The sequence below is a fragment of the Marmota marmota genome, unplaced genomic scaffold, assembly GCF_001458135.2.
Source record: "Marmota marmota marmota unplaced genomic scaffold, marMar, whole genome shotgun sequence".
Classification (NCBI taxonomy): Eukaryota; Metazoa; Chordata; class Mammalia; order Rodentia; family Sciuridae; genus Marmota; species Marmota marmota.
The window spans coordinates 12,087,224-12,112,013 of record NW_026000068.1 but is presented as its reverse complement, the minus strand read 5'-3'; the positions used below and the strand labels follow the sequence as shown (position 1 = coordinate 12,112,013).

Below are 24,790 nucleotides of genomic sequence, written 5' to 3'. Positions count from 1 at the left end.
CCCTTTTTTTTTTTTTTTTTTTTTTAATTCATTCAGGGATTCACATTAAGGGGATTTGTTAACCTAGAGCCAGCTGGGTTAGGGACAGGCAGAACCATGCAAATGACAGATGCTTAGAACACTTGAATTTTGTAGCCTATATGTCAGTCTGTCACTCCCCGCCCCCCCTCCCCCAACTTTGGGGAAAAGACACTTAAGGCTAGATTTTTTCAAAAGAGTTCTTCCTTAATTGAGTTACTAGGATTTAAGTAGCTTGCTTTCTGAAATGTTAAATTTTCTTTTTATTATAGTCTGCTTGTGATACAAAAATGGCAGTGGAGTTGCTCACATATTCCATGGACCCCCCCTCCTCTCTTCGAGATGCACAAATAAGACCAAACCTTTCTTAATTTTATCAACAATTAGAACAGTAACACACCAAGGTGTTTTGAAACAACATATGATGCCTGCTTAGTGAACTGAAAGTTGGAACTCAGTCTCCCAGGCACTTGATGCACATTTTGGGGTTTTTCTACTGTTAAAGACTGGGAAATGTGGAGCACAGAAGGCAAGAGTGCATTCAAGAACTCATTCATTCAACAGAAGTTTCTTAGACAACTATACAATGTCCCAGGCACAGTACTAATCACTAAAGATAGTTTGGGAGCTGGATGTGGAGGTGCATGTCTGTAGTCCGGCTGCTTATGATAAGGCTGATCACTGGAGGCCAGGAATCTGAGGCCAGTTTGGACAACATATTGAAACACTATCTCAAAAATTTTAAAAAAATAAAAATTTGGGAGAAAGTTAGAAGCAGCCATTGCCATCGATCAAGTCTATCTTGTAGGGCATATAAGCAGCAAAACGATAGGGGCTAAGAGGGACAGGACAGCGGGTTGCTCTGGAATTCTGTTGGAGGCATCCTTACCTGTCCTAAGGGTTAGGGACATGTTGTGTTCAAGCTGAGGCCTGAAGGGAATAGTGTGTCCCTGTTCTGGAAAGCAGAAGCGTCCCAGCTGAGGAATGAATGATGCTTTGTGTGCTTGGAGCAGGACCAGGAGGAGGAGAGGCACAGGAAGTGAGGAGGGCTGGGGAAGAGGACACTGCATGGGGAAGGGCCAGTCAGGGCAGAGTGAGGACTGGATCCTGAGCCCTGTGGAATGCTAAAGTGTTCTCAGTAGGGTGCAGTGCCTCAGATTTGCATGTCGCAGGTAACTTTGGTTTCAGTGTGGTTAATAAGTTAGAAGGAGGTGAGACTCGGGCAAGGAGACCAATTAGGAGGTATGTGGTAACCACCAGGGAAATAACAGTGAACTGGAAAGCCAATCTGGAATCCCATGGATCCGTGGGAGAGGAAGGGGTACATGATGGCAAAACCAAATGCTTTAAATGCTGGATGAGAGTGAAGAGTCCTATTTCAGCCATTGTTAACTTGTTAATAGGTTTAGTGAAATATTTTAAACCGCTTGCAAATTAGGAGAAGTGATTAATGGCAATTACAATAAATACTTAGTATCTGGATTTCTCTTTCTCCCTGCAACAACTTCAGTACATTTCATGTAAATGCAAGCTTTTCTAGATCTTCTTTTTACTTTAATGCAAATGCTGTGAATATTCATTCATTCCTTTAAGACATAAGAATACCTTATTATAATACTGTCAGTTCGCAAACAATGCCTTAATGAAATAATGATACAAAAAATTCAAAACTCTGTGAATATTTGGCTTTGGGATACACCAGGACACTGGAGAAAACAAATTTATCTGCATCATCATCATCATCATGCTCTGCTAAGGATAATATTACAGTTGGACCAGGTTCCTGGTGACAGCAGAGAGACACCATTTGGAATTAAATTTACAATCTCCTTGGTTTGCTTGGTCTTTCTGTATATTAAATGTTTGCTGTGTAAACAGTAGGGAATGGACTCACCTTAGAGTTTTGTTTTAGGGTTTTGTTGTTGTTGTTTTTAGTATTATCTACAGTTTAATATTAGTGACATAAAATTCATTTGGAATACATTTTCCTATTAAAATGTTATACATTGTGATTAGGTTTCCAAAGTACTCTGCTATAGTTGTATAATCCCTAATATTATTAAAATACATTACACTGAGTAGTGGTAGAAAACACACTGCTAGAATAGTTGTAATTGGGAAAACAGTATTAATGATAAATATATATTTTTGTCTTTAAGAACAGTTGCTCTAATTAACATGTAAGGTGCTGATATAGTTTGTGGGAGGTGGTTTGGTGTCAAGGGCCTTAGAAATTGGATTACTTTAAAATCAAGCTGGACTCAGGGGTGCACACCTGTAATCCTAGCTCCTCAGGAGGCTGAGGCAGGAGGCTCCAAGGCCAGCCTGGATAATTTAGCGAGACCCTGTCTCAAAAAAAAAAAAAAAGGCCTGGGGATGTAATGCAGTAGTAGAGCACCCCGGGGGTCAGTGTCCAGTACCAATAAATAAATACACAGATAAATAAAATCCAGAGATCTTCTAGATGAACGTGACTCTTAGCTGTGGTTGCAACCATTTGAAGGCTTAGAACTAAGAGAAGAATGGGAGGCAACTCCCAGAGGGAAACCTAGGCAAGACTTGGAAGCGAGAATGGAAATGAAACAGATCTGTAGTAGAATTCATACGCGGGACTGAGAAAGTTCTCCTGGGGAGGTGGAGTGCCCCGTAGGATACGCTGGGACTTCTGCTTTCCTGCTAATCTTGCACCCAGGACAGCTTGGGTCTTCTGGATGGGAAGTGGGAAAAGAAAGAGGATGTGCTTCCTGCCATTTGCATGGAAGAATGTTCTTTTTGAGGGGTCACCAGACATTGCCTGTAACATGCTGCAGTCTAAAGCATTGGAGCAGTGAGTCTTCTGCTGCTAGAGCCATATGAGAGGCAGCTGAAGATATCTTAGTATTGGGAATAACTCCCATTTCTTAGAGAAGTGCTTGCTCTGATTTTCACTATCAGTTGCTACTTGGACTTTAAAATTCATGTTCCTGCCCTGTAATTCATTGTGGCCTAATTGCATCGTATGTGCCTGGCAAATCTCCAAGACTTTACAAACAGTTCCATATTGTGTTTAATTTTCCTTAGTCACCCCTTTAGTGGCATTTCAGTTTGTATGTGTTATTGCTGTGCTTTCTACTGAGAATAAAATTTAAAACACCCACCTGTCTCCATCAGTTTAGGCTTACCTATTATCTCTGTTCAATGAGATATAGATAAATATACAGGTAGATAGATATCTGTGTGTGTGTGTGTGTGTGTGTGTGTGTTTCAAAATAGGGCAAAGAAACATTTAATGTGAGAGAACCAAAATATACTAGGAAATTCAATATTTAAATGGGAATTTGGTAAGTGAAAACTTCTTTTATAATTGGACCATATCCATTTTATAAAAGAAATATCTAGTTATATATATTATGCCCAGACTTTTTTTTTTTTTTGAGAATCAATCATATCATCTCCAATGTAAGACAAATGATTTTGAACTGAGGGTGTGGAAAACCATTACTTAACCCATTCTTTTATCTTTTTTTTAATCTTTTAATTTTATTTCTTATTTCAGGTTGCCACAAAATGAGCATTATCCTACTTGCCTGGTACATACTGCACATTTGTAGAGCACTTCACAGTTTGTGGAGTATATTCTCATTAAATGTAACAGTTATTTCACAATCTAATGGCCTGCCCAGAAAGAGAGCAAGCTGTCCCCAGAGGATGTCTATAGAGGGTATGTCTGCAAAGTCCACTGGCCTCGGACCACCTTCATTTCCCTCCTTCAAGATGAGGACCTTCTCCCTTCTGCTCTGCATGGTGCTGCTTTCTTTTGGGGGGGGTGAGGAAGTGGGCTCCCAGGGATTGAACTCAGGAGCACTCAACCACTGAGCCACATCCCCAGCCCTATTTTGAATTTTATTTAGAGACAGAGCCTCACTGAGTTGTTTAGTGCCTTGCTGTTCGTTGCTGAGGCTGGCTTTGAACTTGCGATCCTCCTGCCTCAGCCTCCCGAGCTGCTGGGATTACAGGCGTGTGCCATCGCACCCAGCTGCATGGTGCTTCTTAACAGAGCTCCTCTCTGAGCATTGTGGAGGGGTCTGGAATCCAGTCTTGGTGTTCTAGAGACCTGACAAGGAGAGCAGAGAGCTGCTGATAGCCTGCAGTCAGGCTCACAGCCCACAGCCAGCCTCTCTTTCTGTGGGTGCTGGTCTCCTGAGCCTCCTCTCCCTCTGCTTTGGTCACTGCACAGCCTCGGCAGGATTCAGCATCGCCTGTGGGGTCAGCCCTGGCTCTCCTGGGGTCTGTCCTCATATACGTCGCTGTCTGCTTGAGCATTCCGCACACAGAGCTGTGTCTTGCCTGTCCTGCCCCCTGCCCTCCCCTAAACAAACGTGAGCACAATCCCTTTCCCTTTTCTGAGTAGAGTTTTCTGAAAATCGAATCCCCAGGTGAGTAATAAACCTGATGTGAGCTCTCTGGGGCTTTGATTTCCTGCCTTCTGGCAGACGTGGCAGTTTCCCTGCTTTTCAGCACCTCTTCATAAATCAGGTGTTTGGAAGATTTTCTCCCTCCCAAGCCCTCACTGGTTTCTGACGAGTTCCCCCCTCCCCCCACCGTGGCCACTGTGTTGAATCCCTTCCTCCACCCAGCAGCCGGCTCCAGAGGAGGCAGTGATCGCATTTATTCCGTGCCACCCTTCAGGGAAGGACCATGGTACCCACATCTTACACGGGATGTGACAGCTCTGTCCCCATCTTCCCATGAGCCCAAGGACAGAGCTGCCGGGGGACCCCACCTACCCTCCTGTTCCTGCTCCCTCTGCAGTAGGACTCGGTGCGCGGTGGGGACGTCAGAAGGGCTGAGCGAATAAAGGCCTGAGTGAATCATTGCCTGAAAAACGAGGCATCGAGTGTGATTTTGCCACGGCTCCTGCAGAGGTCCCTGGCTTCTGTCTAAATGGAGGGACGGCACCCTGGGTTTATTAGATGCTTTCCTCGCTGCACACCTTGGCACACACGTAGCACAGGGTATGTGGCCAGGAAGCTGACGGCACCTTACTGTGCAAGTTGGGTATCTCCTTCCCACCCAGCCAGCAAGGAGCGCCCCTCAGTGTGAATCTGCAACCAGATGGGGAGTTGATGGTGGCTGGACTTGGTATGCACATTTGCTAGCTGGTCCTGATGTAGGTGCCAATGAGACCAGCCCCTGCGAAAAACAGTTATTCTTGTGTTTGGTGAGAAATAGAATTCTTTTTTCTGCCTTTCTTTTTTCCCCCCTTTTTACTGTAGTAGAAAGGCCTCACACATTCTAGGTAAGCTCTATGCTACTGAGCTATAATCCCAGACCTTTTAAAATTAGTTGCTGAGTCTGGCCTCAAACTTATGATCCTCCTGCCTCAGCCTCCTGAGTCACTGGGATCATGGGTATGCACCACCATGCCTGGCTGAGAAGTTGTTTTCTGGTGAAAAGAAACATGATTTTTATGTGATTTGGTTTTACCTGAAAGAATAAAGTCAGAGGGATTTGAGGCTTATGGAAGGGCTCCTTGTTCAGGAGAAGGTCTTAGCCCTGGGGGTCTATCATGGGGAGGGGAGAGTATAAAGGGGACAGGGATACAGAGAAGGCTCAGGACCACCCAGCCCTTGAGGCCACAAGGAAAACCAGCTTCTCCTGAGCATGCACATCCAGGTGACTATGAGACCAGGATCTTCCTGGGTGGCAATCTTATTTGACTGACAGGTACCAATCTCTATGGGGGGGGGGGCAGAGGGATTGTCCTGTGCCACTGTGGTTCCATAGACTGAACAGACCAGATGCGAGGAGCAATCAGAAGAGTTGTTACCGTGTCACCGCTGTCTCCCGGTAAGGAGCATTCTGTGCTGCACTTTGTACTTGAAGTCATCAGGATGGCTGTGGCCAAACCAAGAAGCTTTCAGTGTGCCATTATCCGTCATAGCAATGGGACCTGGACATAGAATAACACTGAGGACACAGTGATTTGATATCCAGCAAATAAATACTTCTTACAGAGCCCCCCCGCCCACCATCTAACGCGTAGCTGAGTAACCTGTGGTAGTTTCTGTGCAGGCAAGGCAGACAGCCCTGGTTTTGGACTACCTGTACGTAGTTCCCATTGCACAGGGAAAAGCCCTCTGGTGAAGGGATTCCGACTCTGTTGCCTCACTTACAGTTCCACAAAGGGAAAGAGGATGCTCAGAAACGGAACCAGAACACTTTCCCTCCCCCAAGCCCAGATGGCATGATGAAAGAAAGCTTATCTGGGACTTACCTGTGGACAAGTCTGGCAAAGAAGAAAGCTGATCCGGGAGCCAATCCCTTAGGGCCTGGGTAGAGGTGCAAGCCCGGAGGGAAAAGGGCAGAAATCAGCATGGTGTGTTTTTACAACATAGCACTGTTTTGTAAACCAAAACCCCGCCCCTCCCCCCAACCCAGAGCAGTAATACCTACTTGTTTGGGATTATTTTTAAAACCAATGTTTCCTTTCTAAAGTTATTAAATCATTGGTTACATAACCTTGGCAACATTTTGATGGTTTTCTGTTGTTTGAGGTTTCCCTGAGCATGGTATAAAATACTTACAGACTGTTTGAAATAATCCAGATTATTTTTAAAATGGGATAAAGTTCAGGTTTTTTTCTTTTTTTAATGCAAAAATAAGACTTTAGGAAACATAGCATGGATTTGTTTTCTAAAAGCAGCAGTGGGGCTTCGGAAATAAAGCTCCCCTAAGATTGGAGGACAGGCAGCCTCTTAATTTATAACTTACCTCTCCCTCATGATAAGCTGTTTTCTTCCTGATAATTATTAGTGCTTAATACAGAAGGGTACACTAGTGACAAAGTTTTCAACTTCATTGAAAATAAGTCTTAAAAATAAAATTGAAATACCGATTGAATTTTCTGTTGTTCTCGTAGTGTCCTAATGTAATGAGCAGTGGTTCTTTGAAAGTTTGTGGTTCTCCTACACTGAGCAGGATAAAGTTTCTTTATTGTCAGGGAGACTGGGTACAGATCTCTAGGTACAGAATAAATTGACTCTTGCTCTGCCAATCCTCAGTAGCAGATTGTCATTCAGCTGAGGTGGCCTCTAGTAGCGGTTATGATCCAAAGGACTATTGAAACCCAGGCCCAGCCCTGCCAGAGCTGTTCCCTGATGCACCCTCCTTGACTGCAGCCCCTGGTCACCTAGCAACCCTGTGATCTTGCCCTTGTCCTGCTGCAGCCTGCGGGTCCCAAAGGACCACAGGGTCTTCTGCAGTCAGGCATCGCAGAACCCTTCAGCTCCGAGGCAAAGGAGACTTCTTCAAAACCAATAACAGCCCCTTTTTTTCCTTAGTGACCTCTATGTTTTTTATACTGGCCACTTCATCATTCATTTCAAGGTGTCTACTTTGTCCCCAATTTGGTTGAAAATAAGATAGTGCACCTTGTTCTTCTGTCAACAACTTTGTGTTGACAGAGGTTTCTCAGCTCCCTTCCTCAACCCGATGCTTGTGACGAGGTGCCCTGCACCTTACAAGGCAACCTGTAGACTGTCGTTTGAAAATCACAAGCTTGAATGTTAATCTTAGCAGGACTTATCACTGTGTGTCAGATGTGCATACTTTCTCAGAAGTTACTTGTGTTGGATGATATAAAAGTGATCTCTGGTCAGGACAGCTCAGGAGACAATCAGTTGCTTACCTGAGCCTTGCGATCTGTTCTTGAGTCCCCACCATTCCACTGCCCACATGGGAAACAGTTCAAAGACAAATCCTTTACAAAAAACCGAGTGACTCAACATCTCATAAAGTCGGTTCTTCAATAAATCTTGTAGTCCATGTCTTGTCATAGTCCAAACTCAACTAGCTGTTAGACTGAATGCCTGTAAACGCCATGATTAACTTTGCTCTGTGCAAGAGGAGTGTCCGGACATTGTCTGCTGCAGGGACAACTCAAGGAGACTTATGGAAATACTGCCTTGAAAAATACCCGACTAGTAGAAATAGTTTTCTTAGACACTAGTTGACAGTCTTTAAACTTTTAAAATCATAACCACTTCCTAGCATCAAAATAGGAGGTTTACCAGAAGTTCAGAGTTAGTGAAAAGCCTAGACAGGGGTTTTCTGTGGCCATGTTGTCAGAACTGGTTTAGAAATGTATCACCTTTGACTCTAGCTAGTCATCTTGCACCCGTGGTCATTGGCCAGTATCCTGCGTCATTAAAGGTTCTCATGTACCTGAGAGCCAGTGTGGGGAGAATCAAATGAGGCTCTGCCTGCCTGGCTCCCTCAGCAGGTTGGAAACCAAAAGAAACACCGGCTCTGTGCTGCTCCTCCCAGGACTGGACCCAGAGTGACTTCTTTTCCAGTCCTCATGGAGGGCGCTCAGAAGATCCTGTAAGCTTATGGGACCACTTGGAGAGGGCAAGAGGCACTAAAATCTTACAAGGAGCTCCCACAACAGCTCTTCCTGCACCAACACAACTAAACACACACAGATCTTTTTGTTTAATTTACTTTCTGCTATCTTCTCTTGTCTTTTTTTTTAAAAATGAAGCTAGATAGGTTTAAAAAACAAACAAACAAAACAGATTTTCTTCTGCCAATAGTGACACCTTCAGACCTCTACACTGTGGTTTCAGGCAGGCAGAGGATAGAGGGAAGAAAGACAGCTCTGGGCTCATTTGTTCATCCAGACTCGACTCTTTGCACATTTACTAATTAAGTAGGTAAGACAATACTCATTTTTGTTCTTTCCAAAAGTAAAATTGAGGGGCAGGGGTCCTATTGGAAAGCATACTCCTATCAACACCATTAATCTGGATGTTAAATGGTTAGGTGTCTTATTAAGAAAAGTTGTCTTTGAAAGTTCAGATGTAGAGAAAGGGCTTTCTTTTCTTTCCTTTTTTTTTTTTTTTCCTTGCACGCTTAAGTAAGCAGGAATAGAATTGCAGGAAGAAACTGATAATATGATAGGTTGGTAGAAATTTCTTCCCCTCCCCAAAGAAACATTTTTAAGTAGAAAATTGATACCAACTCTGTGGTTCCAATCTTTCCTGAAAGACTCCCAGAAACTTAGAGTTCTCTGGAGGCCAAGGCAAAAAAGATTGTTACGTACATATAAAAGTGGGGGAACATGAAAGGCAGAAAAAAAAACAACTCAGACTGAAAATGAATATGAAAAATCTGTAAGGTCTGAGCACAGTGCCAACCAACCTCCTGAATCTGCACCTGCTTTTGTGCCACTGTGAAGTAGGTTAGAAATGGTGGAAGAGGCTTGTCTTTAAGCAGCACCTACATCTAGCTTCCATGGGCAATTGGAAAGAGAGAGAATACATGGCTACCTTTGATTCCTGCTGTTTCTCTAGATCTCTGAATTGTAGCTAAGATGCCCTAATGAAATCTACGCAGCCACAGTGAAGGCTTAGCAGAGTAAGGGCAAGGAGAGTACTAGAAGACTGCAATTTAGGTAAAAATAATGTCCAGTAAATGTCCTAATGTCTTTATGAGAAAGAATGGAAGTTTGACTGCTTCTTTTGAAACTGGTAGCCAGGACATTTGGCCAAAGCTCTGAAATGCTGTTGTTTCTGTAGAAACCCCTCAGGTCAACAGTAAGTTCAGAGAAACGTAAGAAGTGGAACAAAATTGTGCCTTTTGAAAACAAACAAGCTATTTGCTCAGAGAGAGTATGGACTATCAGAGAGGTACACCAGATAAGGGTTGCCTATTGGGACATTTTAAAAAGTAGGCTTTAGGTTGCATCTGATTTCCTGGAAGCTGTGGCCCGAGGCAGAGTGTGACAGATCTCTGCCATCCAGCTGACAAAGTGATTCTGATCCAAAGTCCATCTACTCGTCTGCTCTACCGTGATGCTGTCGTAATGTGGTATCTGGTACAGAAAGATCACATTTGGGCATCTAAAACAGCTCCTTGCTCACGGTCACTTCCCTGTGTGAAGGGTGCTGTGGCAGCTCTGCCGCTGGAGTCGGAACCTCGTTATTGTCCTCATGTTCTTATCCACTTATCCTTACTGATGTTCTTATCCACTCTTTCGTGGTGATGGTTCATCTCCTCCCTCACCCAGAGAATAAGCCGAGAGCCAGAGCACGTGGAGGAAGTCAGGGGAGGGCTGTCAGAACAAGAAAAGGGGAGAGAGCCCACCTTGATCTTGAGTTTCCTCCGATTCCCTGCTCAGGGTTAGTATTGGTCTTGCTCCAGCTTCATCTTTTCTGTGACACTCAGATGCGCACCTTTGTTTTCTCCTCTTTGGCTGATCCCTGATGGTAGTTTGGGAAGGGGGCTCATTGTTGGGGTCTGGTCCTTTAGGTAAAACAAGAACCCCAGTGGAACAGACTTCTTAGGGAACTGAGCGGCCCAGGAGGGCCGGGTTGCACACGACTAAAACACTCAGGGGTCACTCCAGGGGGACCAGGCTAACTGGGATGTGTGAAATAACCACCCAAGAGACAGAAATACCTTTTTCTTTGGGGGTGCTATGACGGCTCCTCTGACCTTAAGGGTCCGCAGAAAGAGAGAGAGAGCACGTGCTGACCCCTTTTATTGAGGAGAAGCCATTCAAATGAGGCAAGGGGTCAAGTTTCAGGGGGCTGAGTCTAGCTTCATGATGTGCACTGTCAGCAGGTTGACTGACATCTGGGTAGGCCACACCCAAGGACACAGTAAGAGAAGGGGACACGCAAAAGGCACTTCCATGGAACATTCTATCCTAAACAGGGCAAGGGGTAATATGACAAAGGAACCGGTGAACGTAGCTCCACCCATGGGGATGTGGGAAGGCACGCCCAGGCACAAAGACACAGTCACTTGCGCCCTAAAAATTGAGGCTACCGTCTGGAGTTACCTAGGCAACCAGATCACAGAGTGACCGAGGATGCCACACCAATTAGAAGGGGAGACAGATGCAGTCTGTGCTAGTGGGCCTCCCACATAGGAGATCTTCTGCTGCTGAGCTGTAGGTAGTTAACACACTTGGGAGGCAGTGTCTGTGGACCTCAGTCACTGCCCGGCATCTGGCCACAACTCAACTCACGGGCCCCTTACCTTGAAGCTCTCAGAGCAGGCTTTGTGGCCCTTCAGCACAGCCAAGGAGGGAACAGAGCCTGCCGATGCAGAGCTGGTTGGGTGGACAGGTTTCCTATCTAGGAATCTTCACATGTACTACTTGTAATGTTCAGAACATTCTGCTCTGGCTTGTACCAAGAAGAGAAAGGGTGGATAGTCACCATTCATGTGTGACTGGATGCTTCTGCCAGGCTCACAAGCACTGAGTGAACAGAAGGGACTTCCACGTTGTCCTTCAGACTTGGGCAGAAGACTTCCCACTCCTGCCCCTGCGGCGTGGCCCATTTCAAGTCCAGCCTAAGAAACTTAGCTGAGTTTTTTCTCAGGTTGCTGTGAACTGAAGCCTTTCACACTCTGTAAGTCTGGACCGTCCATTTCTTTTTGTTTCCCCAAGTCTTGTGCAGATGGAGACATAGCCAGTCCCTAGGGGAGATTGTAGAAGGGATGTGTGTCCTATAAGCCTAACCTGCTGGCCAGGACTGAGCCACAAGGACTGTCCTGGAATCCACAGATGCTGCTGAACTGGCTCAGACCCTCCATGCCAGTGTCCTGGGGTGGTGCTTGGTCAGGGTTTATTATCCCTTTGTAAGCCATAAATTCTTTTTATTTTTTTTTTTTTAACTCATTCATTAGAGCTTTGGAATTCTCTCTGAATTCTGGAATACAAAGATTTTGGTGAATGACATGATCACATATTGACACATGCTACAACATAGATAACCCTTGAAGATACCGTACTAAGTGAAATAAGTCACAAAGACAAATACTGTGCGATTTTATTCACACATGGTACTTAGAGCAGTCAAATCCATAGGAACAGACAGTAGAATGGTGGGCGGCAGAGCTGGGGGTGTTTCAGGGGTGGAGTGTCAGTTGTGCAAGTGAAGAGGTTCAGGAGGTGCCCAGGGTGATGCTTGTCCGCAGTGTGATATGCTCAGTGTCACCAGACTTTACACTAAAGATGGTAAGTGTGCTTCCTCGTGATTGAAAAACAAAGTTTGAGAAAGAAAAAAATGATCACACACTTCATGCATTAATCATTTCTCTTGGAGCCCTTTCTGACCAGATTGAAAAGACCTAAGTTTTTTTCTTTCATTTTTTAACAAAACTTGGTATGTCGACTTTCCATCCCTCTCACCATCTTCTTTCCTCAGAGCCACTTAAGACAGTAAAGCCTGTCCCCTCCATAGTGACAGTTGGTATTGCATGTGAGGGATCCTATGTATTAGTCACATACGTCCCCCTCCAAGCTCCCAGGACGGTTCCAGATGTGTTCTGTGGGGTGAAGGCAGAGCAGTCACAGGGAAGGTCACAAAACAGCAAACAGCCCATGATGTGGAGCAGTGTGGGTCCTTTTTCTGTGACTCCCTCAGAAATCCCCTGTTTATCCAGTCATTGTCCAAATCTGTAGGTGTCCTTGAAGTCACCTTCCAGGATGCACCTTGGCTACCTTTAGGAGTCTCCTCTTCTTGGGCCGGTGATGAGCAAGGCTACCAGGGTGTCGTTAGTTAGCTGGGGGAGCCATTGAACCTGATGTATCAGTAGAATTTTAAAAGAATTTTTAAAATGCAGTACTTGCTAAATCAAGTCTTTTGTCCTTTCTAGAAACCATCTTATGAAGCAAATTCCTAAGCATTGGATTTTGCTTAAAACGGGCAACTTAACAAACCATTAGAACACCTGTTACAAATCAACAAGACAAACAGCTCAATTTACCTTGGATCCCAAATCTAATATGGTAGAAAGCAAGTTAGAAAAGTCAAAATTTGGTGGAGCTCTGAATCCAGAGGAGAATCTGTTTGAGATTTTTCCATGTTCTACAGTCTCCTTCCCAGAAAACCATAGCAGAGGCAATTTTGTTTTCTAGAAGCAACTTTCTTAATGTGGTTTTGTTCTCCGGCAAAATGGAAAGTGGTAGACAGATATATCCTGCGACAATGATATTACATTCCTTCCTTAAAATCTTTAAACCTCATTTTGGATAAAGAAAGAGAAAAAATAAGCTGATATTTTTTAAAGATGTGGAAATTCCTTGCACTGCTCAGACCCTCCACTTGTCGAGAATAAAAGGTGTTGGGGTCTCTTCATTAGCAAACCTGATGGTTGGTAGGAGGTGCAATGAGGAGGAAAATATGTGCAGTCCCCTGTTACCCATGCCCCTCTTAAAACATGAAGAACTTCTCATATATTCCTTACTCATCCTGATGATCTCTGTTCAGAGAGGGGTGTGGCTGAATGTCTTAGAGAAGACCACCAGGACATTTATTAGGTTCAAGCACAGAAAAGACAGATACAGGTGACTTTCTGTGATTGGTTCTGCTGTTGGTTAAGTGCCAGTCAAGGTAGTTTCGACCTCTGATGGGAAGTGAATGGTCTTCTATTTTTACATTCCTTCCTGGGTTAAAACAAATTGTGGGTCCCACAGACATCCCTGACATGCATAAAGTATCTTATTCATGGTGCAGAATTAGAATATTGAGGATGAAAGGCTAAAAAACCCCAGTGTCACTAGGAGTTTGATCCTGTCATCCAGTGTCTTGTAGTTTCTTCTAGGAAAAAAGAGAATCTAGGGCTTGGCGCTTTGTAGCCTTGATTTCAGCATGAAGGTTACATGAGTTTGGAGACTGATCAAAATCTCGTCAGCCTTGGAAACAAATCCAAACAAAAGTCCTTCATTATACTGAAGGGGGGAAAAGAATCTGGGTTTTGTTGTTGTTCTGATAAAACTGTAAGATGAGGCCAGAGGCTTGGCCATGTCAGAGTCACTGATATGAGTGACTGTGAGTCCTGTGCTGCAAGAAGCCCCAGTGAGACCCAAAGCCAAAACCGTGAGTGTGTGTGTGTGAGTGTGTGTGTGTGTGTGTGTGTTCACCTTATAAAATTTCAATTTATCCATGTTAGCGCTCTTTGTACCTGTCTTCACTACTCTTGATATTAAGGACTAAAATAAAATAATGTAATTGTTCCCTCTCCAGGAATGAAACATCAGTCCACATTTTCCTGAACTCAGCACTCAGGCCTCAGCCTAAGGAGTCAGTTCAGGAGGTGAGAAGGCAAGGTGGCCGTGGTGGTTCCAAACACATCAATCCCTCATCCAGCCCTGGTTTACTTTTAAGATATTGGCCACACTGAGCTAACCCAGCATGAGGCTCAATTTGCTAAAAGTGAGGTAAAGATCTAGTAGAATAACTGAGTCAGAATCACCTTAAGGGTCATGGCTCAGATTTTTATGAATCACTTTTCACTTGGTTATTGGGGAAAGAGGGTATGGTGTCGTTAAACCCCTGGTTCCCAGGGCTCAGGCCCTGAGTGATCGTTGCCTTCGTGTGGATAGTGATTTTGTCCCTTGGCCAATAGACACACAACTCAGGGGCCAGAAGGGACTTGGCTGGGTGCTTGCCTGGGCACACCTGCAGTTTGTATATACTGGCAGAAAAATTCACACCGCGGAGTGTTTTGTTACGCTCATTAAGAGATTTATTGACAAAATAAACTGTTTCTAAAGTTTCCTGTATCAGAAAGTGTGTTAAGAGTCAACTACCAAATAAAATAGTCACATTGGAATGGACCGGAAGCCCCCAGGGCCTGCTTGTTTGTGACTGCTTGTCCCCTCGGTCTTCTCTGTGGTCACCCGCGCAGGGGTGTGGCCCTGGCTGCTGTGGCCCACAGTTGGCACCACAGGTCTTTCCATTTCCAAGCTTGCACCTGAGAAGGGCTTGGCTCTTGAGTCAGAGAGACGTGTGGTTTGTGGGGGGTTGGAGAGGACTGCTGCTGCGGAACGTGATCCTGTCAGGAAACAAGGCAGGGGGCTACTAGTTTAGCAGAAAGACAAACAGGAAAAGTAACTTGTAGCCAGCAGAAGCATCTGCCAGGATCTTAGCAGCCAAAAATGTGTGGTACTATGGTATCAGAATTTCTGATGGAAAGCAGGATTCGTGCTCCATTTGCTACCAAACACACCAAGGCATCTGCAAGATTAATGGCCCGATTGTAAAAATGGGTTTCAAGTCAATAATGCTGGATTGGGGAAGCATTTTAACCTGAACCAGGCTGGCTGTGAGCAGGAACTGTCAGTTCTTTCAAAGGGTTCCTTCGGCAATGGGACAGACTCTGTCAAGAGACAAATTATTCTGATGCTTTACCAGAGGTGCCACATTCATCTCGTCTGGCAACATCATCTCCTTTAGTCTCAACAGAATTAAAAATATATGTGGAAGCACTTTAAAATTTAAAAAGCTCTGTACAAATCCAGAATGTTTTTTAAAGAAAACTTGTTAAAGACTGTATCACCGTAAAAAATGAAAATGAATTATACCAGTATCAGAAGTAATGATGATCCTGCGTGATTTATTAATGTTAGTAACATTGAAAAAAAAAAAAAAAACAGAGCTTCTTTCCCACTATGGCTGCCTTCTTAAGAGCAATGATAACAGTGGTAACAGTTATCCAGTCCTGACTGTGGTCCAGCCGCTCCCAGTGCCCAGAATGTATCAACTTAGCCTCTGAATAATCTCATGGGACAACTACTGTGGGCATCCTTTCTCAAAATAAGGACACCAAGGCACAGAAAGTGAACTTGCCTAAGACTTCACAATGGGTTGGTTTATTTTATTTTATTTTATTTTTTTAAAGAATCTCAAGATTAAGTTCCTAGAAAATCCCCAGAATATATGGGGTTTTCCTCCATCAGAACAATGTCCTTTGCTCCTGTCATCTTTGAGCCTGGTTGCCTTTACTGTTGCTGGCATCAGTGATGATAATGGCCGTGGTCACTTGTGACGGTGCCTGGGCTTGGCATTGTAAGGCTGCTTCCCCCTGTGATGCAGGTCTCGTGACTATCTCCATTTTGCACATGAGGAAACTAAGGTTAATTGGTTCGATAACTTATCCAGGGTTAGACTGCAGAACTCTTATCTGTGCCCAGACAGTAGTGCTCATGTTCTGTACTGTGACATCGGTCCTTTCATTGTACTTCCAAATTTTGTACAGAATCCCTCCATTCTGCCTCTGCAGTTTCCAGATGGCTGTGCGTTTGTAGGAGGGGAGTACGTTCTGTTGAAGGCTAGGTGGGTGCAGAGTGAGAGCCTGTCAGCGTGACCCCATGGTCCCCAGGCTGTTCTGTTTGGTTTCCCAACTCCTTCACGCTGCTGGCTCTGAGTCAGCTGAAAAGAGAGAAGGCAATGTGGGGCCGAGGACTCAGAACCCCCACAGTGCCTTTGCACATCAGTATTGATCTTACCTGAATGAAGGAATGATCCATAAAGCGGTGTGGTTTTGCATGAGGTTTGCTCTTTTACATGGTATTGTACAAGCTAAGAAGAGCCCATAGGCCAGCCTGCTCCCATTCCCTCACGCCCAACACAGGCCCGTCCGCAAAGGAAACATCTTGGCTATTTTGGAAGGGCTCTGGCATGTATCCCCACTTGCCTTTGACATTGTGCAACAGTGAATGCCTAACATATTCCTCCCCCTTCTTAATTCTGAACTGATTCTGGATCCTATACCCAGACTAGGGAAAGAGTGAGCAGGAATCTTGTTTCCGGGTCCCTTGCTCCAAGGGTTTCGGAGACTGGCTTTCTAACAGCCCAACAGGCTCTGCAGGGCGCAGATGAGAGCTTCTGCTAGTCTTTACTCATTACCAAGTGTAGCCGACAACTTGTGCGTGAATACAACCACCTGGAGACCTGAGCTTTCCAGAGCAGAGGCGTCAGACTATTCTACTGAGACAGGTACCTCATTGTTGAGCCAGCTCTTCTCTTTAGTTTTAGTTCTCTGGTAGAAAGTCCAAAATATGTGGCTATGCTGAGACATAAGGGTGGAGTGGGTGTTTCACCTGCCTCTGGGAATGTGAAGACACAACCCCTCACCGGCCTTACCGCAGCAGCAAGGAACCGTTACCTTGTGATGGTCTGTGTGCTGCTGAGCAGTCCATCCGAGACCACAGGGATAACAGCAGCCATTGACGGAGTGTCCCACAGAGCAGGCTGGCCAAGCTCAGCGCCCAGCAGAGCAGCACTGGGACCCCCTGGATGGATGGAGACAGTAGGCCCCAGAAATCCTCTCTCAGTTCATTATGGCTAGTCAGGTCTCAATTGTCTGTTGGAAGGCAGGTTGGAAATAATTTTTGTGGATTAAATTTCTCCTTTTCAAAAAGATTAGGTATTTGGTATTTGGTATTAGGTATTAGGTATTTCAGTGTCTCAATAATAGTCATGTTCTTTTTCATAGCATGTGCAGTGGAACAGCTATCCTTACATCCTCATTTGAACCTTGATTCAGCCTCCTGGCTCCAGATGGTATATGTAAAGATCGTATTTCCAACAGTCCAACAAGCCATGCAGGTAGTACTGGGTACAAGCTAGAAAACGAAGCATGCATAGTAATTAAAACCTAGTTTAACCTTTGTTGGAAGCTTACCCACTCTATCTCCTCCTTCAGCACTTTTAAATAAACCTATTATCCCATTAATTCTAGATGAAACAGGTCTCTAAATCAGCTTCTTTTCTAAATATAATCTGTTTGGTTTTTGCTTCCACCTGTCTGTAACTACCCTTTGAAATGTTAACTGGCAATTGGAGAATTGACTTTAGTGATTGGATTTTTTAGAAAGGCTACTGCTTGCTTACAATCTAGGAATGATTTTCTTTCATTGAGTTTGTTTTTGGAGCTTATAACACATGAAAATAGTTGAGATAATATTTATTTTCAATTGGAAAGCTGTCAAATTTTCACCAAGACAATAAAATTTATGTCCATGGCAGCAACCTTTTAATCACTTTTAAATGTTTCTGCTTTTTTAAAAAAAGTTTTTGAATTATGTATTATTTTGGAAAGGTCACTACTTAAAGACTGATATCTTAGTATGATTCTCAGACCAGAAAATATTTTTTTAAACATTTATTTGGTATAACACTATTATCTAAAAATTCCTTTTCTTGGAAGGGGTTTGCCAGGAAATTTCACTGTGATCTTGAGCAGAACTGGCACAGTTGATATTATGAACTGTTGAGAAATACCACAGAGAATTGGAAATTTCACTGGGCAAAGATTTTTATTCCCAGAAAAAATTTTAGAAAATGTTTTAAAATATATATATATCTTTCCTAAATTATTAATCTTTATTCTTTAAAGTTATCCTTGTTCTTTTTCTTCCTTGTCTTTGTTAACTGTTTAATTTGGTGATGAATGAGAAATAATCTATCGTTTGGTAACTACTTTCCCTCAATTAGCAAGATTCATTTTCTAGTTGATGAAAGATTGTTTTCAATTCTGCAAATACCTTAGTTGCGTATGTGGCCTGGTGCGTGCTGTAGATAGTAAGTCTTAGGTGAAAATTGGACCTGTGGTGGAGTTTGGGCAGCGTTTGGTTGACTGCAGCAGAGATGGTTTCCTGCTATGGGATTCCCACAGGAGGACATCATGCAGGCCCTCCTTGGTCACTGGACTGTATGTACCTTTAGGCCATGGTAATCACTGCTATAAATAGGTGCCGCATAATGACATTCCAACCAACCATTGACTGTATATGATGGTGGTCTCTTAGCAATTATGTAGCCTAGTGACACTGTAGTCATTTTAGTTTGCATAAAAACATTCTGTGATATTCATTTTTGTAATGACAAACTCTCCCAGTGACACATCTCTCAGAACGTATCCTGATCATTAAGTGACCCATGACTGTGTATCTCGGCTCATTTCTTTCTCTCCACAATGCTGAGGCAGGTTTTTGTTTGTTTGTTTTTTATTTTGTTTTGTTTTGTTTAATAAGTAAGGAAAGTAAAACACAAAGAGTTTAAGGAATCTAAAGTCCACAGTAAGTTCAAGTTGAGGAACCAGGGTGGGGGTGCAGACTGCAATCTAGCCCTAGGGTTCACACTCTGACCCACTAGTCTAGACTGGCTTTTAAATATAAATGTACAGATATCAAACATACTCCTTTGGATTACTTGCCCAAGTGTTATATAGGGTCAATCTGGGCACAGGTGAGGAGGCTGGTTGTTAATAAGGGATCCACCGTATCCAAGTCAAAAGTAAAAGGATAAGCTAGAAATGGCATTGCCCAAGTCCAGTGTCTGTGCAGCACCTTTTCAGGGCACACCCCACTTCCTCTGTTAGCCAGGTATTCTGTCAGGTAGTAGTTAATCAGCTAGATCATCATTTCCTTTGGCTTCCTGGGGCTTCCCATGAAAACTATCGTCTCTGGACACCATTGAGTCTCAAGACCTTTGTTGTGTCTCTCTGCCTGTCAGAAACCACTGTCCTATGACCTATTTATCTTGGGGTCCTGATCACTGAGAGCTGATCACTTTGAAATTTAATACATTGTATCAAGGTTATCCTTCACTCAGAGCATCTTTTATTTCAGCCGAGGCCTTCTTTAGGTTATAAGGCCACGGTCTGAAATGGCAATTTAGTTGCCAGCAGTTTCCAATGTCCCTGGGTAGGTGTAGGAGCCACATGTGGCCAGAGAGGGACCTGAGGCACACTCCTGTCACACCACACAGGCCCCTGTTCTAGCAGGGATGTACATGTTAACTATAACCTGCAAAATACATCACCATGTTTCCATACTGTTGAAGCAACATCCTACCTTTTTTTTTTTTTTTCTTTTTTCCTTTTTGTGGTGCTGGCGACTGAATCCAGGGCTTCAAGCACACCAGGCAAGCACTCTGCCACTGAGCCACACCCCTAGCACCCTGCCTCAAGCTACCTTCTACCTACCTTTTGCTACTTAAGGCACTGAGGTGAGGTACTGAGGTAAACTCACTTCACAAGTAGAGATTAAGCAGTACGTGACTGGTCAGTGTGGTTACTGCTCAGGGATATCTTCTAACAAGTTTGCTTTTTATCATAGTGCGGTTCTTCTGGCCCACACCATGGAGTCAAACATCATCTATATGGAAAACATACTTGTGAAAATGTTGCAGGTCCCAGACTCCAGACACGCTCTTGGAAAATACCAGCTTACTAAAATAACATACAGCCTTGCACTGTATCCAAGTCAAAAGGAAAAGGATAAGCTAGAAATGACATTGCCCAAGTCCACTGTCTGTGTCTGTAAGGTCTGAGTTACTTGCGGGGGGTCCTCATGTGGCAGTCATTCAGAAGGAGCAGTTTCAAGCGTGTATCTTGACTGCAGTTTTAGTTAGTCGATATTCCTCTTATCTGTTATAAAGAGGGGAACAACCAAATTCAGGAGGACTTATTTGCTACCAGGTAAGCATTCTTCTTGCTTGATCTAGTAAAAAATTCAGTATGATTCAATGAAATATGTTTCACTATTATCTCTTTACCTTCAGTGTTCTGAGGAGGAAGCAGGCTATGGAAATGAGAGACTTCACATAGCTAATAGGTGGTAAAGCCAGGATTTGAACTCAGGTTGATTCATTTTTAGCTGCCATCATACTGTGGATAACCAGAGACAGCTTATTTTGATAAAGAGATGCCAAGGCATCTCCTGTTTTTCTTTCTCAATCGTGGTGGTCAGGCTTCCAGAAATAATCCAATCAAACCATCAAAAACTGAATATACCGTGCAGTTCAGATTCAGCTTCTACTGGAAAATGTCAAAGTTGTACAAATAGGTACAGGCTCTGAGACGTGAAAGGAAAAAGTGTCAAATCCCTACTTTATAAATAAACTGCCAAATGCTTAGGAAGGATGTGTTTGGGCGAGTTGCCTGTTCTCATGCAGCAGATCAACAGGAACGCCTGACGTGCGAGCTAGAATTCACTGCTGCCAAGCTAGTGCTGCCCAGCCATTACACATCATGTGTGTCGAGAAAACCTCCTCCCAGAGTCTCACTAAAGAGGAAGAGCTGTTGCCCATTCCCTGTGTTTTCTTTAGGCAGGGACCTGAGACAGCATAAGTTGTCCTTATAATCCTCGGGATAAATAAGATAGAATTCATAAATAAGCCCAGTGTTCTCATCGGAGTCCATCATCTCATAATCAAATAATAATTTCAGACAAGTAAACACCAGCCTCACCTCTAAAGTGATCGTTCTCAATAGTAGCAAGTTGGCTGTTTTGTATAAATCAAAGAATTATCACATGTGGTTGCTTCTGGCTTAGCAATTTCTAGTCACCTTATCTATTCTTGATCTGTAGGATAGATGGAGGGATAAGTTAATGTGAGGGAAGTCCAGTGTTTTAACTTGGAAAGCACCTCATTAAATGATACACTCTCAGTCCTGGGACAGACCAAGGGCACAACTGAAGGATGACTCGTAAGCATGTATTTTTAAATGGGCGTGGATGCGGAAATTGTTACATAGAAGTTTTCCTGTGTATTTGAGGCTGCCCTTCAAAATGATTTTCTTTTATTCCTGGGCTCACTGGGCAGCATGTTTTCCTAGCACGGTGCTCTATCAGACCGGAGAATATATTGCTTGTGGCTTACCCCCAGTGTTGGCTCCCTTGTGCCATTTACAATCACCCACACAGACCCAAATAACCCAAGGATGGGACAACGTGAATAGGAAGTAAGGAAAGCATGCCCCCGTGCCCCGGGAAGAGGCCAAATCAAACATACCTCTGGGCTGTGGGGGAAGGAAGTGGTTGGAAAGATATTCCCTGATGGGTTAGGATATTTAAATGTGGATTGGGAATGAGTGTGTGTGTGTGTGTGTGTGTGTGTGTGCAGCTGTAGTGATAAAAGGCAACATGGCTAACTTAGAAAACTAGTTTGGCCATAACCAAGAGAACCCAACCAAGATGGCCAGAAGAGTGAAGGATCTTAGGGCTGCTGGCCTCTTCCCCAAACTGTCTCCCACTGATGATTTTCATAATCCCTGTTCAGGAAAGCATCAGGTTGACCCTCACTGGTATAGCATGGAATTGCCATTTTACCCCCAGCATCTAGCCTGCTTGACATTCAGAAGCCACCAATTGTCCTGGTTTGCCTGAAACTAGCTTGGTTTTAGCACTGAAAGTTCCACATCCCTGCAAACCCTCAAAGTTGGTCCTCTGGTCACTCTCGAGGTGACCCCTATCTAGTTGTTTCCACAGTATAGCTTAGTGGAGAGGTGGCTGAAGCATTCCTTTTACTTTTTGTGGAGACACACTTTGTGCTGAAGTGACTGTCTTCTGGTGAAGAGAATGTAACCCAAAGGAAACTGTGACTTTGATCATTCCATATGCTGAACCATGTCTAAGGTGATAAATCTCAAAACTGTGTTGAAACTCAGGCAGCAGCCTCTCATGGACTTTTTTTTTTTTTTAACAATAAGATTTACTATTTAATGACACGGTTAGTGGTATGTTTACAATCTGTTTCCTTTCAACTTAAGCCTGCACAGTGTTGCGATTTGTGGTTCCAGAGAACCCTTGCATAGTGGCAAGCTCTGGAAGAGATGCTGGCCCATGATGCAGCATCCCATGTGGAACTCTGACGAGCTACAAACCAGCCCTTGAGTAACCCCCAGGCTCCAGGCTCCAGGCTCCAGGCTCCCTTTCTCAGTACTCCAACAGAGTGGGGACTCCAGGAAGGACAGCATTGACTTCCTCATCCTGGAACTACTATGATTTCACCCATAAATTTGCAGCAAAATGCCCAGGGCCACTTCCCCAGGCCTCTGATCACCCCTGTCATCCTCTGTGACCCTGGGATGCCCAGGTATTGTTATTGATTATTTGCTGATTTGGGAGAAGTCAGAATTCTTTTTCAGTGGATGTTTGAATGCGTGCTGATAATTTGTAAAGATTAGGCATTCAAGGGAAAAAAAACGATCTCTAAAAATGTCTCAATTCCAAAATGGTGTTCCCACTTGAATTTCAGTGCCAAGCACTTTCTCTAGAGTTGATCAAAATCAAGAATGGTGTAAGACCACTGCCTTTAATCCCAGTGGCTTGGGAGACTGAGGCAGGAGGATCAAGAGTTCATAGCCAGCCTTAGCAAAAGTGAGGTGCTATGCAACTCAGTGAGACCCTGTCTCTAAATAAAATACAGAACAGGGCTGGGGGTGTGGCTCAGTGGTGGAGTGCCCCATTTGGGCTACAGATGGAACTGGCATTGTGGTGTCTAACTCAGGAGACCTGTGGAGATAAAGAGATCCCTTAAAGAAAGGGCAAAAACTGCATAGAAACCAAAGCCAACACTCTTAATTCCTAACTGGAGAAATTCTAAAGCTTAAAGACACAGTCATGTGTCTTTCAGCTACAAGCATTTATGTTCTGAAAAATGCAACCTTAGCCAATTTTGTCAATCATTTCATGAACATCCTAGCGTGTACTTGCACAGAACTGACAGCATAGCTTAAGATATACCTAGGCTACTTGGGTTAGCCTATTGCTCCACTGTCCTATGTGCAGTCAATCCATTGTTAACCAAAATGTACTACGAGGTGCATGGCTGTGTGTAAGACACTTAGAGTGCCGTTTGGCACATAATAAAAGTATTCGCTATTATTGTTACTGAAATGCATTTGAGTTGTGCCTAAGGAGGAAAGGAAGGAAAAGCCATATATTTGACTATGCTAACTACAAGAGCCCACAGTGCTGACTTCTCAAGTATTCAGCATTATAAAAGTTTCTTTCTTGTTTTTGAAACAACCCAGATATATGGGGTGATGTGTCTCCATATAGACACCCAGGGATCTTGAGTCTTTGAATACAATAGTTCCGTATTTTAGGGCTTCTGGGTTCTGCACTCATTTTCAGAATCCAGCCAGCAGGTGGGGAAGAAGGGTTGCACAGGGGCTCTTGGGGGGCAGACCCTCATTCCTACCTCTCCCACATTCCGTTGGCTCCATTCCTTCATAAGTTCCTTCACCTTTCCCCAGCCTCACCTAACCATAGAGGAAACTGGAAAATGTAGTTCAACTCTGCACCCAGGAAGCAGAGGAGAGCTTGGATAAACCAGTAGCCAATGGACGATTTTCACTTCATTAATGGTTTCACTAAAAATCATGGGAGATTTTTCAGTTTAATTTTAAGAACTCATATTAAAATCGCCCTTATCTGGCAGGCAACATGCAAATTATAATGTTCATGTGGGAATCCAGCTACATTCTGAATAAAATAAGATCTACAGGGAACTTACTGTGCACCAAAATACTAAGTACTTTATGTACTTGTTTGATCTTTTTTAATAAGATTAAACTGATTTAATTCCCACTGTAGCTCTTATGAGATGGCTATAAGAATTATCCCACATTTGATGAAGAAACTGAATCACAGAGAAGTCATTAATCCACACGACAGAATGTGAGTTAATGAAGTGTCACAGGCAGGATTAACAAAGTTGCTAGTTGATCTTCTTTGTTGTCCCTTTAATCCGTAACCTGAAAAAAAAAAAAAAATTGGTACTGAGAGAACTTTAGTTGTTTACTCTGTTTTCTATTTAGAGGAGGCCAAATCTAGCTATATTGCAAACCTGTATATAAAGGGCTTGATTCAGTACAGGACGTCCAGTTGTCCTGGTCCAGCTCCCATTAATTGGTCATGAGCTGGGTGGTTTGTCTAGAAGATCTAATGCTCATGTGCATGGAAAAACACACATCATGTGTACTTTGTCATTGGGTTTACTTTGATTTATTTGCTTCTCAGATTAACCATGCATACATTGCACTCATCTGAAAAAGTGGCTTTAGGGTCTTCACCTCTGCTCTTTAGTCTTTCCTTGAAAACTCAGTTAGGTCCCTTATTTGGATCTGCAGTTAGTATTTTAACCATAGAGATTAAATGACCTAATGTCACTGATATTTGAGCTTGAATTTTTTGAAT

The 24,790-nt window shown here is 43.6% G+C and overlaps 1 protein-coding gene and 2 long non-coding RNA genes across 3 annotated transcripts in view; 2 read left to right on the top strand and 1 right to left on the bottom strand.

Annotated features, from left to right (window-relative positions):
• LOC125619980 overlaps positions 1–16,599 on the bottom strand; it is a 20,892-nt gene extending 4,293 nt beyond the window's left edge. The window contains exons 1-2 of the long non-coding RNA XR_007351559.1: positions 16,578–16,599; positions 7,041–7,045 (exon numbers count right to left, since the gene is read on the bottom strand). This is a non-coding gene — a long non-coding RNA (uncharacterized LOC125619980). The remainder of the gene's footprint in view (positions 1–7,040; positions 7,046–16,577) is intronic.
• Positions 1–24,790, top strand: part of Ankh (ANKH inorganic pyrophosphate transport regulator) — a 134,650-nt gene that overhangs the window by 12,608 nt on the left and 97,252 nt on the right. The window lies entirely within an intron of this gene.
• LOC125619976 lies at positions 10,654–24,790 on the top strand. The gene is made up of 2 exons (XR_007351554.1): positions 10,654–16,796; positions 17,296–24,790. It is a non-coding gene; the product is annotated as an uncharacterized LOC125619976 (long non-coding RNA).